General features: G+C 50.1%; 1 protein-coding gene and 1 long non-coding RNA gene across 16 annotated transcripts in view; one reads left to right on the forward strand and one right to left on the reverse strand.

The window, feature by feature from the left end:
* The window catches only part of LOC126943623 (cytochrome b-c1 complex subunit Rieske, mitochondrial), a 1,156,760-nt gene that overhangs the window by 555,242 nt on the left and 583,806 nt on the right, over window positions 1-17,712 (forward strand). The gene's annotated exons all lie outside the window — the stretch shown is intronic.
* The window catches only part of LOC126943633 (uncharacterized), a 40,434-nt gene that overhangs the window by 12,981 nt on the left and 9,741 nt on the right, over window positions 1-17,712 (reverse strand). The window lies entirely within an intron of this gene.

Below are 17,712 nucleotides of genomic sequence, written 5' to 3' on the forward strand. Positions count from 1 at the left end.
GGGCGCCGGGGGCGGGGCCGAGCGGCGCTGGAGCGGCAAAAAGCCGCGTGGCTGGCGCGGGTGGAATGTAAACACGGCGGGCGGCGCGGGTTCGGGCCCCGGCAGGGTCGAGCCGGGGGGCTGTGAGGGGGCCCTACACGAGGAGCGCCGCCCGCCTTTCCGCCGCGCGCGCTGTCCCGCCAGGCACGCCCTCCCCGCCCCCGGGACGCCGGGTTCCGGGCCCTGAGTCCGGGGCGGGGACATCCCCAAGGTCACTGCGCCTGTGCCTTGGCCTAGAACCAACGCTTCAGGCCGCGGGGTCTGGGGCTCCCTGGGGGCCGACTGCTATTCCTGGCCGCCTGTCCATTCATCCATCAGTGCATTGGGTCGTTCATTCATTCATTCAAGGAATCTGTGAGTTCCTTCCATGCGCCCCTTCCATACGCGCCCCTCCCCCGCAAGCCCTTCCTGGCGTTCTGAATACCTTTCTGACCCTGGGATTCCCTTGCACCCCATCTCTCACTTAGAGCCTTCCAGTTGAGGCGGGGCGCGGTGACTCACGCCTGTAATCCTAGCATTGTGGGAGGCCGAGACGACCGATCCCTTGCGGTATTCGAGACCAGCCTGGGTAACAGTGAGACCCCATTTCTACAAAAAAAGAAACAAAAAGCCTTCCAGTTGTTTCCCATAAGGATCAAATACACGCTCCCTGTCCTAGGCTACAGGCTCCACAGGACTTGGCCCTGACCCCCCACCCTCAGACCTCAGGCCTCCCCTCCACCGCTGCTCTGTCCTTTCTCCCTCAAGACTTGTATTTTTTCTTGGCGGGGTCGGGGGGTGGCAGGTAGGGATAGGGTCTTGCTCAGGCTGGTCTCAAACCCATGAGCTCAAGCAGTCCTTCTGCCTTGGCCTTCCAAAGTGCTGTGAGCCCAGCCCCTACACAGTCTTGGTGCCTCTCTGTTTCTTGTCTCTCTCCCCGCCTTGCTTATCTTGCTCACTGCTGTATCCCTCAGTTCTTGGCATAGTGCCTGGACCAAGGGAGACACTTAAATTGTGTTTCTGAATGAACGTTTGAAAGACAGGCACTGGCCAAGCCCTTGCAGAGTTTACCGGCTAATGAGAGAGACAGGTAGGGAACAGTAATCACCTCAGAGTACCCTCTGTACTCAGCTTCAGGAAGACGTGTGTAAAAGAAGGCTCTGGAATGCTCCCAGGGCCCTTCTTGAGCTAAAGTCTCAGTCCTGTCCCTCACCCTCCCCTAATGACCGTTTTCTTGAAGTTAGAGCCAGGGTCTTATCAAAGAGGCTCACAAATTTGTGACCCCCCAGGTCCTCTGAGGCCAAGGCTGCCAGGCTACTTGCTGAGCATGGACCCACCAGGCTCCTGAACCCCCCATCCTGTGCCCATTAGGAATCACCAGTAACAGGTATCATAAACAGTGTTTCCAAAATGGCAGCCTTGGGCTAAGTCCTTCAAAGTACCATCTCAATTAAACTTCACAGTAATCCTATTCATGTTGATACCACGATTATCCTGTTTCACAGATGGCAACTATCTACTCCCAACGATCATTGTGAAGATTGAGATAATGTAGCTGACTCCCATACAGTACCTGGCACACAGTAAATGCTCAGTAAATGAGTTATTATAATGATGGTAGACAAGACAGAGTTTTCCTTAATCATTAGAGCAATGTATACACCCACCAGTAAAGATGGAGCCCAAATGCTCCACATCCTAGCTGACATGTTCATCAAAAATAGAATGGATACATAAATGTTGTTATATTAATTCAATGGAATACTACACAGCAATAAAAAGGACAAACTATGGAATCATGGAGCAATATGAGAATTTCAAACACACTTATTTGAAGTTTCCATTTATTTGAAGTTTAAGAAAAGGTAAAATGGTGACGGCAGTCTTTACCCCTAGGGTGAGGAGTAATGACTGGGAGGAGACCAGGGGAAACTTCTGGGGGCTAGACATGTATGTTTTGATCTGAGTGGTGGTTTCATGGCTATATACATACATAAAAGCTCATTGATTTATACATATATAAAAGTTCACACCTAGGATTTGTGCACTTTACTGAATGTGTTTTGTACTGCAATAAAAATGAAAGAATTATTATTATTTATTTTTTTTTTTTTTTTAGACGGAGTTTTGCTGTTGTCACCCGGGCTGGAGTGCAATGGTACAATCTCAGCTCGCTGCAATCTCTGCCTCCCGGGTTCAAGTGATTCTCCTACCTCCGCCTCCCGAGTAGCTGGGACTACAGGCATGCGCCACCATGCCCAGCTAATTTTTGTATTTTTAGTAGAGATGGGGTTTCACCATGTTGGCCAGGATGATCTCGATCTCTTGACCTCGTAATCTGCCCGCCTCGGCCTCCCAAAGTGTTGGGATTACAGGCGTGAGCCACCGTGCCTGGCATTATTATGATTATGATTATGATTATGATTATTAGAGACAGAGTTTAGCTCTTGTTGCCCAGGCTGGAGTGTGATGACGCTATCTCAGCTCACTGCAACCTCTGCCTCCCTAGTTCAATCGATTCTGCTGCCTCAGCCTCCCAATTAGCTGAGATTACAGGCGTCCGTCACTACGCTCGGCTAATTTTTGTATTTTTAATGAGACAGTGTTTCGCCATGTTAGCCACGCTGGTCTCAAACTCCTGGCCTCAAGTGATTCGCCCACCTTGGCCTCCCAAAGTGCTGGGATTACAGGTGTGAGCCACTGCACCCAGCCAATAATAATAATTATTATTATTATTATTTTAATTCAAGACATAGCAAAGCAAGACACAATCCCTGCCATCTTGGGAGCTTCCAGTGTGGACGGGAGGCCATCATGCATTTGCAGAGTAGCATGATAGGGCTGGGAAGGGAAGAGTCTTGGGGCTATGACTTCATGTGGAGAAGGGGGTATCCGAACCATCCTTGGATGGCAAGAAGCTTGCATGAAGGAAATGGCATGTAAGCTGGAAGGACGAACACATTTAATAGAAGCAATAGAAAAGTTGTGTCCAAGATGGCGGACACAGCCTATACAGCAGCTTGGAGTCTTCAGAAACCACTGATGTCTTTTGTTTTTATTTTTCTTTTTTTTTGAGACGGAATTTCGCTCTTGTTGCTCAGACTGGAGTGCAATGGCGCCATCTCGGCTCATGGCAACCTCCGCCTCCTGGGTTCAAGCGATTCTCCTGCCTCAGCCTCCCTAGTAGCTGGGATTACAGGCATGTGCCATCATGCCTGGCTAATTTTGTATTTTTAATAAAGATGGGGTTTCACCATGTTGGCCAGGCTGGTCTCAAACTCCTGACCTCAGGTGATCTGCCCACCTGGGCCTCCCAAAGCACTGAGATTATAGGCATGAGCCACCGTGCCTGGCCCAATGTCTGCCTTTCTAGGGCAGCTCACCTTTGGGTGTTTGGGTTCATCCCAAACATTCTGTGCCTGCCTCAGGTCCAGAGTTCCCAAGCATTGGCCCAGCCTTGAAGGAGATTGTGGATTGCATCAGAGGTGGTGAACCAGCTGCTGTGTAGGGAGGACAGCACCTCCCCTTTGCTATGAGACTTTGGGAAAGTTATCTGACCTCTCTGTGCTTTAATCTTCTCATCTGTGAAACAGGTATAGTTCTAATTGTCCCAACATAATGGGGTTGCTGTGAGGGGTAAATGTATTAATACCCCTCATGTGTTTTCAACAGTATCTGGCACAAGGTAACTGCTCAATTTGTGTTGTTATTACTCATAAAGAGATTCAGGGGTTATTTGCTTAGCTTCCTACATACTTCAGGCTCTGAGGATGGAGGGCAGGCACCCGGACATAAAGGTTAAAGAGAAGGAAGACCAAGGGATTGTAAGGGGGAAGTCCTTCCAAGATAGGATTCCTTAACATGGGATCCCTGGACAGCCTTCAGAGACCCAGGAGCCTGCCTACTGATGGGCCCATGTGCATTTCACTGGGCAGCTGGAGCCTAACGTCTACCAGCTCCTCAAACGTGTCTTAGCGGAAAATTAAAGAGCCCTGCTGCTAGTGAAGGTTGATCAGGGAAGGTGTGGGCTGTGTCTGGCAGTGGAGCTGGCTAAGGCCTTGCTGTGGGGCCAAGGTGGACATCTGTGGCCACCTGGATGAGCCAGGCATCTTGTGAGGCTACATATGGGAATACTAGAAGAGGAGGAGCCACACTATACCAGTGTGAGCTGTGAAGTGGGAGCCGGACAAGATGAACAGGACCAGGCTGTCAACCAGAGTGTCTGCGGCCCAGTGCCAGGGAACCTGAGCATGGGAAAGCCCTGGAGGCTTGGCTCCTGTCCTCCCTGGGCGGGGCAATCTGCCTGCACAGGCCCCCCAGCCAGCCAAGCAAGGGCCCAACCTATGCTCCCCAAGGCTTGGTTCCTGCTCAGAACCAGCGCACACTGCTGTGTAAAGCCACCAAGGTGGGAAGAATGGAAACCAATGAATGGGGGCTTCTGGCCCAGCCTAACCTCCTCTTACTGTGGGGAGCAAGCCCAGCCATCGCTTCTTTGGATGGAGGCTGTGACCAATGAAAAATTCCAGGGAAAATTAAAATAGGCCTTTTAACTTAGCGTATGATAGGATAATGATGGCAGGTGACATTTTTGGATTCTGTGCTAAGTTCAAGGTTGCAAAGAGCAGAGATGGGGTGGGCAGTGGGCACAGCAGCTCACACCTGTAATCCTAGCACTTTGGGAAGCCAAAGTGGGAGGATCGCTCGAGCCCAGGAGTTTGAGACCAGCCTGGGATACAAAGCAAGACCCCCATCTCTACAAAAGATACAAAAATAAGCTAGATATGGTGGCGCATGCCTATAGTCCCAGCTATTCTGGAGGCTAAGGCAGGAGGATTACTGCAGGTCGAGGCTGCAGGGAGCTGTGATCTCACCACTGCACTCCAACCCAGGTGACACAGCAAGACCCTGTCTCTGGAAAAAAAAAAAAAAAAAAAAAAGCAGAGACTAATTTGAAGATGCCTGAAAGAGTGGGAGTGTGTGATGAGGTTGGGGAGATGGGGGTGGCTGGGCAGATATGCAGCAGGAAGCTACTCTCAGCACCGGTTAAAACACAAGAGTGCTCTGTTGTGTGTCTGACTGCCATACCCTCAGCTTTCATTTAAATCTCATTTTGGGATTTCTGAAGACAGGCACAGCTGCAAGACAGAGCACGGGCTGGGAGAGCAAAGGCCCTGGCCTCTCCCTTCCTGTCAGGGTCCAGCATTTTCCTCCAAGCAACACCCTGTCTGCACTTTAATGGGGGAGGGGCCTTGGCCAATCAGAGTGCCCCATTCCTGGCCGTGCGATTGGCTCAGGCATAAGCACAATGACCCAGGCTGGGCCAATGACGAGCCTCAGGAGTTGCTAAGCCGACTAGAAGTGGGCCTGCAGCCATGAGGCCATCTTGCCACATAAGTTGACCTTTCGTAGAGGGAAGTCCTTCCTGGAAAGCAGAGCCAGAGGTTCTGGGAGGCAGACTTCTGATCCCTTGAGGTTCTGGATCCAATCAAGCCCAAGACTGGATTACTAGAAGCTTCCTGGATACAGGAGCCAATTCACTATTTTCATGTTTTTATGTAGCCAGTTGGGTTTGAACTTCTCATAACTTGCAACAGAGACAGTCATGGATGTCAAGGGTGATGAACCGTCAGTTTGTCTAGCCCTGGGCAGGCCCATTTGTGCCCACGAGTGAGCCTCCTAGTAGTCCTGCAGACCCACATTGGCCCCTCACGTGGAAGGTCTGGAAATCCACTGGCCCTGGTTGTGTAGATGCCAGGCCTGCACATGGGAGTGGACATTAGACTCATTGTCTCAATTCCCCAGGAATCCTGACTTCCCTGGCATCATCCCTCGGCCACACGCTTACATCAGTCATGTGGGAATCCACTGATGACTCAGCCTGGTGGCCTTGGAAGCCCCTGTGTGCCCGTCCAGGGCAAGCTCTAGTGGACTGGGGTGGACCAGCATGGCCCTGCCCTCCAGGAGCTCCCAGGAACACCTCACACACTCTGTGGGTAAGCTGGGCACTAACTGAGCAGGACTTATCTGGAACACCACTGGCCAGCCCAGCGAGCTAGCAAAGCTGTGAATTCCTGGATATGGGAGGACTTCTCGCTCAGGGGACAATAGGATGATTTGGCACAGTTGAGCCCACACGTGCGCAGAGCAACAGCAGGAGGCTGCCCTCTTTGAGTGGAGCCACCTCACCCTATGTCTTTAATCCCTTAAATATCAACCTGGCCAAGGTCGTTGTCTGACCCCGGGACCTCCCGTAGGAATTCAGAGCTGACTCGGAGTCTGCATAATAGGGTCCTAGATGAGGTTAGGATTAAGATTAAACAAACAGAAGAAACGGAAGAAGGCTTTGCAGAGGAGTTAGATTGGGAACATCCCAGGCCTGGGGGCCGGAGTATTCCCCAGGGCTGGCCAGAGGCTCTGGACAGCCAGGTTTGCTGAATAAATAAGTGCATGGGTGAATGGATGGGGGCAAAGGTGAGAGCTACGAAAAGCGATAGGAAGCCAAGGAGGCCGGGTGCACGGAGTCAGGGGGCGCATTCCTTCGCTGGTATTCTGGACACAAAGGAGGCTTCACTCCCAAGGCCAGGGTTTCTCCACCTCCCAACTTCTTCCCCTCGTTCTCCTCTGCTGTGAGAGCCTCTCCACCTTCAGCCTTTCACTATTACTTCTGTTTCCCATTTAGATCCACTTGTTTGAGAAGTAGATTTCAATCCACTATCATAAATGGAAGAGCAGCCTTGCTAGCCACAAAGAGAAGGGAAGTAAGAAAATGTTTATAACTCAGGACAGCAACGGGAGGCAGAGGCTGCTGCCTGCCCAAGACGTAAGCCTGAGGCCCTGATCTCCTTCCGTGTAGAGAAGGAGGTGACTCTGTGATTCCGTTTATGGGAGGTCCCTAGAGCATTCAAATTCACAGAGACAGAAAGTTGAATGGTGGTTGCTGGAGGCTGGGGGAGGGACATGAGGAGTTTTCGTTTAATGGTACAGAGTTTCAGTTTTACAAGATGAAAAGAGTTCTGTGGATTGATGATGGGGAGGGCTGCACGCTATGAATGTACTTAATGTCACTGCGTTGTACACCTAAAAATGGTTAAAATGGGGTCAATTTTATTTTTATTTTATGTTATTTATTTTTTTTTTTTTTTTTTTTTTTTTTTTTTTTTTTTTTGAGACGGAGTCTTTGTCGCCACAATTTCTCATTTCATTTTATTTTTTTCCTGAGACAGGGGACTCTCTGTCTGTAGAGACGGGGTTTCACCGTGTTAGCCAGGCTGAAGACCTGTGATCAAAGCAGGGTTACAGGCTTGATCACGGCTCACTGCAGCCTGGTCTTCCCAGGCTCTAGCCATCCTCCCACCTCCAGCAATCCACCCATCAAGTGGCTGGGACCACAGACGCGCCACCACACACGGCTAATTTTTGTGTTTTTGGGAGAGCGGGGGTCTCACTGTGTTTCCCAGGCTGGTCGGAAACTGCTGAGATCAAGCGATCCACCCACCTTGGCCTCCCGAGATGCTGGGATTATAGGCGTGAGCCACCACCGCGCCCCGCCCCACAGTGTTTTTAGAAAGGAGAAATGCAAACATTAGTGAGGTGAAAGCTTCTTAGCTTCAAACTGAGACTTTCTCTTTGATTAAATGGATCATTTGGAAGAGGATTAAAAAAGAAACAACTCAGTGTGTGATATTATCTAAAATTAATATATAAAACTGTGTCCAGGCCGGGCACAGTGGCTCAGCACTTTGGGAGGCCAAGGTGGGAGGATTGCTTGAGCCCAGGAGTTTGACACCAGCCTGGGCAACATAGCAAGACCCTGTCTCTAAAAAAAAAAAAAAAAAAGAAAAGAAAAAAGAAAAGAAAAATAAAATTAGCCAGACATGGTGGTGAGTGCCTACAATCCCAGCTACTCGAGAGGCTGAGGTGGGACTGCTGCCTGAGCCCCAGAGTTCGAGGCTGTGGTGAGCTGTAACTGCACCACTGCACTCCAGCTTGGGCCACAGGGTGAGACCCTGTCTCTAAAAAAATATTAAAACTTAAAAATACTGCGTCAGTGTAAGGGAAAGATAAATTATGGGCAGGGGTGTCGGGAGGCCAAAGGATGGGCAGCCCCTGATACGAGGCTCATTCAGGAGAGCATCCTGCAGGGGGAGGCCCTGGAGTGGCTGCAGCGGCTGGCAGGTGCCCACAGTGCCATCCCCTCTGCGGAAGAGAAGTGCCCTGGGGTACATGGAACCCAACTCCAGGGGACCTTGGGGAAGTCACTTCTCCGGCCAAGAGGATAATGAAGGGGTGAATGTGAGACTGACGTGAGGGCCGTGGTGGGTTCCGTGTGCCTGGCCTTTAGAAAGGCCATATGGCTATATTTTCTATATTTTCAGGGTCTGTTCCTTGGCTCCCACAAGGAGTCCCTTCCTAAGTTTACCCTGATTTTTGGTGGGGTGGTGGGTGATCAATGAGCTAATTTCCTGTGTTTGGGGACAACTGATAAAGTTCCCCCCCCTTTTTTTTTTTTTGAGACAGAGTCTCACTCTGTCGTCCAGACTGGAGTGCAGTGGCGCAATCAAAGGTTGCTCACTGCAACCTTTGCCTCCTGGGTTCAAGCGATTCTCCTGCCTCAGCCTCCTGAGTAGCTGGGATTATAGGTGCGTGCCACCATGCCTGACTAATTTCCATACTTTTAGTGGAGATGGGGTTTCACCATGTTGGTCAGGCTGGTCTCGAACTCCTGACCTCATAATCCACCTGCCTCAGCCTCCCAAAGTGCTGGGATTACAGGTGTGAGCCACCGCACCCGGCCTCTATGAGCTAATTTCCTGTGTTTGGGGACAGCTGATGAAGTTCCCTGTCTTCATGCCCTTCATGCTGGTGGATAACAGGGAAATCAGTTATGGTGCCGTCATACTGGGCCCATGAGGTGCCATGCACACAGCCGGTGCTCTTTTAGCCTGTGGGAATGGCTGCAGGAATGAGTTCTGTTCTAGGGCTGGAAGTCTGAACCAGGCATCCTGCCCTCAAGATGCTTATCCCAGTGGAGGAGAAAAAGAGCCCGCTGCTCATCACAGAACAGCGTAAGAAATGCAGGGAGAAAAGCGCCCACAGCAGGGGTCAATAAGCAGCTCAGGGAGAGAACAGGAGCAGAGAGTGAAGTCACCGAAACTGTCTCTGTCAAAGTCACCGCTGTGGTCTCAATGTTTGTGTCTTACACCACATCTGTACATTTTTTTTTTTTTTTTTTTTTTGAGACGGAGTCTCGCTCTGCCGCCCAGGCTGGAGTGCAGTGGCCGGATCTCAGCTCACTGCAAGCTCCGCCTCCCGGGTTCACGCCATTCTCCTGCCTCAGCCTCCCGAGTAGCTGGGACTACAGGCGCCCGCCACCTCGCCGGGCTAATTTTTTGTATTTTTAGTAGAGACGGGGTTTCACCGTGGTCTCGATCTCCTGACCTTGTGATCCGCCCGCCTCGGCCTCCCAAAGTGCTGGGATTACAGGCGTGAGCCACCGCGCCCGGCACATCTGTACATTTTAAATCCTAACACCCAAAGAGATGGTGTTAGGAGGCCTGTGGGAGGGAATTAGTGCCTTTGTAAAAGAGGCCCGGCCGGGTGCAGTGGCTCACGCCTGTTATTCCCGCACTTTGGGAGGCCGAGGCAGGTGGATCACCTGAGGTCGGGAGTTTGAGACCAGCCTGGCCAACAGAGTGAAACCCTGTCTCTACTAAAAATACAAACACACACAATTAGCCGGGCGTGATAGTGGATGCCTGTAATCCCAGCTACTCAGGAGGCTGAGGCAAGAGAATCGCTTGAACCCGGGAGGCAGAGGTTGCAGTGAGCAGAGATTGCACCATTGCACTCCAGCCTGGGCGCGAGAGAGAGAGACTCTGTCTCAAAAAAAAGAAGCCCAAGAGAACTCCCTTGTTTTTTCCGCCATGTGAGCATGTAAGGATTCAGTGACAAGGCCACTTTCTATGAGCCAGGAAGCAGGCCTTCCCCAGACATCGAATCTGCTGGTGCCTTGACCTTCAACTTCTCAGCCTCCAGAACAGTGAGAAATAAATTTCTGCTGCCTATAAGCCACCCAGTCTATGGGGTATTTTTTATAGCAGCCCAAATGGACAAAGGTACTCAACAGTGCCCCCATTTCTCCAACTTTGAAGGGCACTCACCAGGCTTGATTTCACAGCCCTCTCAGGAGTGTTGGGCCTGGCAAATTATTCCCTTCTTTTTCTTTTTTTTGAGACAGGGTCTCACTCTGTCACCCAAGCTGGAGTGCAGTGGTGTGATCATGGCTCACTGCAACCTCAAACTTCTGAGCTCAAGTGATTCTCCCACCTCAGCTTCCCAACTAGCTGCTTCTACAGTTGCGCACCTCCATGCCTGGCTAATTTTTATTTTTTAATTTTTTTTTTTGTTTTGTTTTGTTTTGTTTTTTTGAGACGGAGTCTCGCTCTGTCGCCCAGGCTGGAGTGCAGTGGCCAGATCTCAGCTCACTGCAAGCTCCGCCTCCCGGGTTCACACCATTCTCCTGCCTCAGCCTCCCAAGTAGCTGGGACTACAGGCACCCGCCACCTCGCCGGGCTAGTTTTTTGTACTTTTTAGTAGAGACGGGGTTTCACCGTATTAACCAGGATGGTCTCGATCTCCTGACCTCGTGATCCGCCCGTCTCGGCCTCCCAAAGTGCTGGGATTACAGGCTTGAGCCACCGCGCCCGGCCTAATTTTTATTTTTATTATTATTATTTTTTTTTTGAGACGGAGTCTTGCTCTGTCACCCAGGCTGGAGTGCAATGGCATGATCTCAGCTCACTGCAACCTCCGCCTCCTGGGTTCAAGCAGTTCTCCTGCCTCAGCCTTCCAAGTAGCTGGGATTACAGACACATGCCACCATGCCTGGCTACTTTTTGTGTGTTTTTTTTAGTAGAGACAGGGTTTCACCATGTTGGCCAGGCTGGTCTCAAACTCCTGACCTTGTGATCTGCCCGCCTCGGCCTCCCAAAATGCTGGAATTACAGGCGTAAGCCACCGTGCCTGGACAATTTTGGATTTTTTTTTTTTTTTTTTTTTTTGACAGGGTCTCACTATGTTGCCCAGGCTGGTCTCAAACTCCTGGCCTCAAGCGATCCTCCCACCTTAGTCTCCCATAGTGTTAGAGTTACGGGCGGGAGCTACTACACCTGGCCACTCCCTTTTTTTTGAGAACACCTCTCCTCTGGGTTTAAGGGACGACACTCTCTCCCGGTTCCCTTCCCTCTTCCCTGGCTGCTCCTCCTCGTGCCTTGGCTCCTCCTCCTCTATGTAAATGATGGGAATCTTCAGAATGTCCCTGGGAGCCTATGGAGCTTACACCTCCCCAGGAGGCCCTCTGTCTCCCACCCCCGCCTCTGCCTTGCCCACTTGGCACCTTAACTCACTTGCCTGTCTCCCAAGCATTGCTAATTAATGTAGGATATCCAAAGGTGAGCTCTGAATTTCCCCACCCTGTCCCCACCTGCATCTCCCACATCTCAGAAAAATGGCACCACCATTTACTTGACTGCTCAAACCCCAAGCCTGGTACTTAGCCTTGAATTTCCCTTTCCAACCCCCTCTACATGGCATGCACCAGCCAGCCCCAATGGCTCTCTGATCCCCAAATATTTCCAATCTGTTTACTTCTCTCCTTCTCTGCCACCATCCTAGACCAAGCCACGGTCTGCAGGCTGGACAGCTGCACTGTCTGCTGAATTCGCTCTTCATCTTCGGTACTTCTTCCCCACCAAAATGCCTTTGTCACCAAATAGCTAGAATCATCTCTTAGAGGTCAGCCAGGCACAGTGGCTCATGCCTGTAATCCCAGCACTTTGGGAGGCCAAAGCTGGTGGATCACCTGAGATCAGGAGTTCGAGACCAGCCTGGCTAACACAAAATAGCCGGGCATGGGCTGGGCATGTCTGTAATCCCAGCTACTCGAGAGGCTAAGGCAGGAGAATCACTTGAACCCAGGAGGTGGAACTTGCAGTGAACAGAGATTGCACCATTGCACTCCAGCCTGGGTGACAAGAGCGAAACTCGATCTCAAAAAAAAAAAAAAAAAAAAAAAAAAGACAGTACATCCCATCAAATCTGCCCCTTCTTAAAATCCTCTGACAGGATCCCACTGATTGCGACATCACATCACATCTCCTGTAGGAAGCACGAGGCCCCATCTGGCTGGGCTGGTGCTAGTGCCGTCTCCTCTTGGGCCTCCTTACCCACGGCCCCTCTGTTCCTGGCTTGTTGGCTCACTCCCTTTTTCTCTGACACTCCATGTCTTTTGCTTCTTTGGTGCATTTGCACCGGTTCCTATGCCTCCCACTCCCCACCAATATTTCCCCAGCTTTCTTAGTGAAGCCGCCTTCAGTATCGACATCCCTCGTGGCGGAGGCCTTTCCTGGTCACTATTTCTAAATTCCATTGTCTCCAGCTCAGTGCTGTCATTTTATGTTTCACCTCTCACCAATTTCCTCTCAGCATCTTCTTTTGCTTCTGTTGTTTTCATTGTAAAAATTTTCAAACATACACGCAAGTAGAGAGATGATAGTATAATGAGCCCTCATTGGCTTATCCTACAGATTGAATAATTAAAATGCCGTCAGATCTGCTTCCTTGAGCCAGATCTTGGCTGAAGAATCATAAGACGGATTCCAAACATGATGTCATTTTACTGTTACACACTTGAGTATGCATTTTGAAAAAGGATGAGTGTTTTTTTTTTTTAATTTTTATTTTTGTTTGAGACAGAATCTCACTCTGTCACCAGGCTAGAGTGCAGTGGGGCAATCTCGGCTCACTGAAGTCCCTGCCCCCTGGGTTCAAGTGATTCTCCTACCTCAATCTCCTCAGTAGCTGGGACTACAGGCACATGACACCATGCCCAGTTAATTTTTGTATTTTTAGTAGAGACAGGTTTCACCATGTTGGCCAGGATGGTCTTGATCTCATGACTTCATGATCTACCCACCTCGGCCTCCCAAAGTGCTGGGATTACAGGTGTGAGCCACTGCGCCTGGCCTAGTGTTTTCTTATATAACCACACCAGTAACGCACCTAACAAAATGAACACTAATTCTTGGTATCATTTCATATTCACATCTGTTCATACAGGCTCACACCTGTAATCGCAGCACTTTGGGAGCCTGAGGCAGGCGGATCACTTGAGGTCAGGGGTTCGAGACCAGCCTGGCCAACATGGTGAAACCCTGTCACTACTAAAAATTAGCTGGAATATGAAACAATTTTCTCAGTTGTTCCAAATATGTCTTTTAATTGTTGGCCTGAGTCACAATCCCAACTGGATCCACGCATCGCATCTGCTTATTGTATCTTTTCATCTTTTTTTACCCTAACACAGCCCCCTCTTTTCCATGTTTGCTGGAGAAACCGGGTCAGTCTCCTGTGGGATGGTTGCACATCCTGGATTTGTCTATTGGCTTTTTCATGGAGTTTTTTAACTCCTTCCTCTCTTCCCCGTATTCTTTGGAGATGGAAGCAAGCTCTAGAAGCCCAATGAGATTCGTGTCTAGAGGTGATGCTGCGTGTTCACCTGTCCTCAGCTCCAGGACCCGTGGTGTCTGGCTGTCCCACTCTTATGATGCTGAGATTGGCCAGTGGCGGATGATTATCGTTCCATGGTCAAGTTCCTCATCAGCCCCTGACCCAATATTTCATGCATCGACAATGTTTCCTGAATCAGTCATTTGATTAGGGTTTGCAAAATGGGTGCCTTTTCTATTTCCTTCATTTCTTCCAAACTAGAGGCATACCCGGGGAGGGACGGGGTTTAGAAGCAGTCTACCCTGATGCAGCAATGGGAGTAGGAATTCACAGTCTTTAGAGAACTTAAAAACAATCATGGCTGGCCGTGGTGGTTCACACCTGTAATCCCAACACTTTGGGAGGCCAAGGCGGGCAGATCACTTGACTCAGGGGTTCAAGACCAGCCTGGCCAGCATGCTGAAACACCATCTCTACTAAAAATAAAAAAGTTAGCTGGGACTGGTGGCGGGCACCTGTAATCCCAGCTACTCAGGAGGCTGAGGCAGGAGAATTGCTTGAACCCAGGAGGTGGAGGTTTGCAGTGAGCCGAGATGATGCCATTGCACTCCAGCCTGGGTGACAGAGCAAGACTTCGTCTCACAAGAAAAATTAAAAAACCCCACAAGAAAAATTAAAAACCCCTGGAGTGCAGTGGCGCGAACTGCAAGCACGCCATTCTCCTGCCTCATCCCGAAACTACAGTGGGCTATTTTTTGTATTTTTTAGTAGAGAACCGTTTATTTGCTCCTGACCTTTTTCTTCGGCCTCCCAAAAAAAAAAAAAAAAAAAAAAAAAAAAAAAAGAAAAGAAAAGAAAAAAGGAACGTCTCATCATGTTACCTAGGAGGCTGGTCTTTTTTTATTTTTTTATTTTTGTGAGACACAGTCTCGCTCTGTGCCCAGGCTGGAGTGCAGTGGCGCAATCTTGGCTCACTGCAAGCTCCGCCTCCTGGGTTCACGCCATTCTCCTGCCTCAGCCTCCCAAGTAGCTGGAATTACAGGCGCCTGCCACCACACCAGGCTAATTTTTTTTTTTGTATTTTTAGTAGAGATGGGGTTTCACCGTGTTAGCCAGGATGGTCTCGATCTCCTGACCTCATGATCCGCCTGCCTCAGCCTCCCAAAATGCTGGGATTATAAGCATGAGCCACTGGGCCCGGCCCTGGTCTTTTTTTTTTTTTTTTTTTTAAACGGAGTCTCATTCTGTCACCCAAGCTGCAGTGCAATGGTGTGATCCCAGCTCACTGCAACTTCCACCTCCGGGGTTCAAGCGATTCTCCTGCCTCAGCCTGCTGCGTACCTGGGATTACAGGCATGCGACACCACTCCCGGCTTATTTTTTGTATTTTAGTAGAGATAAGGTTTCACCATGTTGGCCAGGCTGGCCTTGAACTCCTGACCTCAGGTGATCCACCCACCTCAACCTCCCAAAGTGCTGGGATTATAGGCATGAGCCTCCGTGCCTGGCCACCCCAGGCTGGTCTTGAACTCTTGGGCTCAAGCAGTTCTCCCACCTTGGCCTCTCAAAGTGCTGGGATTGTAGGCATGAGCCATTGCACCCAGCCAAGTCCTCTGCTTTTTATCATTACCATGCCCTTGAGACTCTAAACTATGCCAGCAATGAAATATAGGGGCAAAGTGCCCCTACTTTCCCCTCCCCACCTTGGTGTACCCCTGTTGATTCACTAGAGTCCTCCGGAAAGAAATTTTCCATATCAATCAGGGCTATTTGGTTGCCTTGAAATACAGCTCACATGCTGGAATAAATGCTTCCTCCTTTTAATTAAGCTCCATATTTTTATTCTCCACAGCACCTGAGACATTTTGTAATTGGACGTTTGTTTACTTGTCGGGGGCCCTTTTCCTGGCAGAAGGAAGCTGCACAGGGGCCCGTGGGAGGCGCTCCATATTTCAGGAGTTTGAGTGAAAGATACGTGCAGGAGGGCCGGGAAGGGGGAGCAGGCAGTGTCGGAGGTGGGATGACAGGGGAGCGCCTTTCCTGGGGAAGACCCGGAGGAAGCAGATGCTTTCAGGTGCATTTGAGCAGGGCCTGAGGTTGGGGGAAGCACAGAGGCCCATCTCTTCCACCACCTACCCTGCCCCATGACCTCCTGAGTAGAGCTGCTCTCCAGGAAGCACATACAGCACAGGCCCCAGGATCTGGCCCCATTCTAAGCTCGCATTCGCCTTGCACTCACTCCGTTTCTCTCTCTCTCTCTCTAATTGCTCTGTTTTCCTTCCACTTCACAAGTGGGTTGGCTAGTAACACTGAAGTCTGTTTTATATACATATAGATAGTTAGCAAACACAAAATGTGTGGTGAGCTATGTTCTATCTTTATGTCATTAACACACAAAAGCAAGAAAGCTCCAAGTTAGAGCATCTGCAATTCAGCCCAGTGTGCAACAAGCCATATGGTATGAATGTGAAACAGAAGACAACAGAAGCCCCTCATCCGCCTTCGTCTGCAGAACTCCCTCGAAAGCGGGGACCATGGGCTCCTCCCGCCCTGCCCGTCCTCGCAGAGGCTGGACAGCTTCATCCATTCATTCATCCATCATTCGCTGAACTCCTGTCCCATGCCAAGGGCTGTTCTCCCACCAGTGACAGAGGGAACCAAGACAGAAGAGACCTGTCGTCAGGTGGGAGAAGGATCAGGTCATAAGGAAGTAAAACAACATATTCAAAAGGTAAAATGTTTCCCTTAGTTATAAGAACTCTTTTTTTTTTTTTTTTTTTTGATTGAAATGGAGTCTTGCACTGTCGCCTGGACTGGTGTGCAGTGGCGTGATCTTGGCTTACTGCAACCTCTGCCTCCCGGGTTCACGCGATTCTCCTTCCTTAGCCTCCCGAGTAGCTAGGATTACAGGCGTCCACCATCATGCCTGGCTAATTTTTTTGTATTTTTAGTAGAGATGGGATTTCATTATGTTGGCCAGGCTGGTCTCGAACTCCTGACCTTGTGATCCACCCGCCTTGACCTCCCAAAGTGCTGGGATTACAGGCATGAGCCTCTGTGCCCAGCCCAGTTATAAGAACTCTTTTTAAAAATCTTTTAAGTGTTTTGTAGAGATGAGGTCTCACTATGTTGCCCAGGCTGGTCTCAAACTCCTGGGGCTCAAGCAATCCTCCCTCCTCAGCCTCCCAAAGTGCTGGGATTACAGGCATGAGCCACTGCACCCAGCCCAGTTATAAGAACTCTTTTAAAAACTCTTTTAAATGTTTTGTAGAGATGAGGTCTCACTATGTTGCCCAGACTGGTCTCAAACTCCCGGGCTCAAGCAATCTTCCCTCCTCAGTCTCCTAAAGTGCTGAGATTACAGGTGTTAGCCACCTCACCCGGCCAGTTATGAGAACTCTTCTTTTTTTTTTTTTTTTTTTTTTTTTTTGAGACAGAGTCTCACTCTGTCGCCCAGGCTGGAGTGCAGTGGCGCAATCTCAGCTCACTGCAAGCTCCGCTTCCCGGGTTCATGCCATTCTCCTGCCTCAGCCTCCTGAATAGCTGGGACTACAGGCACCCGCCACCACGCCCGGCTAATTTTTTTGTGTTTTTAGTAGAGACGGGGTTTCACCGTGTTAGCTAGGATGGTCTCGATCTCCTGACGTCATGATCCACCCGCCTTGGCCTCCCAAAGTGCTAGGATTACTGGCGTGAATCACCACCCCCTGCGAGAACTTCTGAGAAAGTGAGTGATATGATAGTAAGTGGATCTTGGGTGAGTCGCTTCAGATAAGGTGGTTCAGGAAGGCCCTTCTCTCTGTTGTTTTTTTTTTTTTTTTTTTTGTTTGAGACAGACTTTCGCTTTGCCGCCCAGGCTGGAGTGCAGTGGCACCATCTGGGCTCACTGCAACCTCTGCCTCCTAGGTTCAAGCAATTCTCATGCCTCAGCCTCCTGAGTAGCTAGGATTACAGGCGCCTGCCACCATGCCCGGCTGATTTTTTTTTTTTTTGAGACGGTGTCTCACTGTGTCTCCCAGGCTGGAGTGCAGTGGCGTGATCTCGGCTCACTGCAAGCTCCGCCTCCCGGGTTCACGCCATTCTCCCGCCTCAGCCTCCCAAGTAGCTGAGACTACAGGCGCCCGCCACCACGCCCGGCTAGTTTTTTGTATTTTTAGTAGAGACGGGGTTTCACCATGTTAGCCAGGA

The sequence above is a fragment of the Macaca thibetana genome, chromosome 19 (genome assembly GCF_024542745.1).
Source record: "Macaca thibetana thibetana isolate TM-01 chromosome 19, ASM2454274v1, whole genome shotgun sequence".
NCBI classification, from domain to species: Eukaryota; Metazoa; Chordata; class Mammalia; order Primates; family Cercopithecidae; genus Macaca; species Macaca thibetana.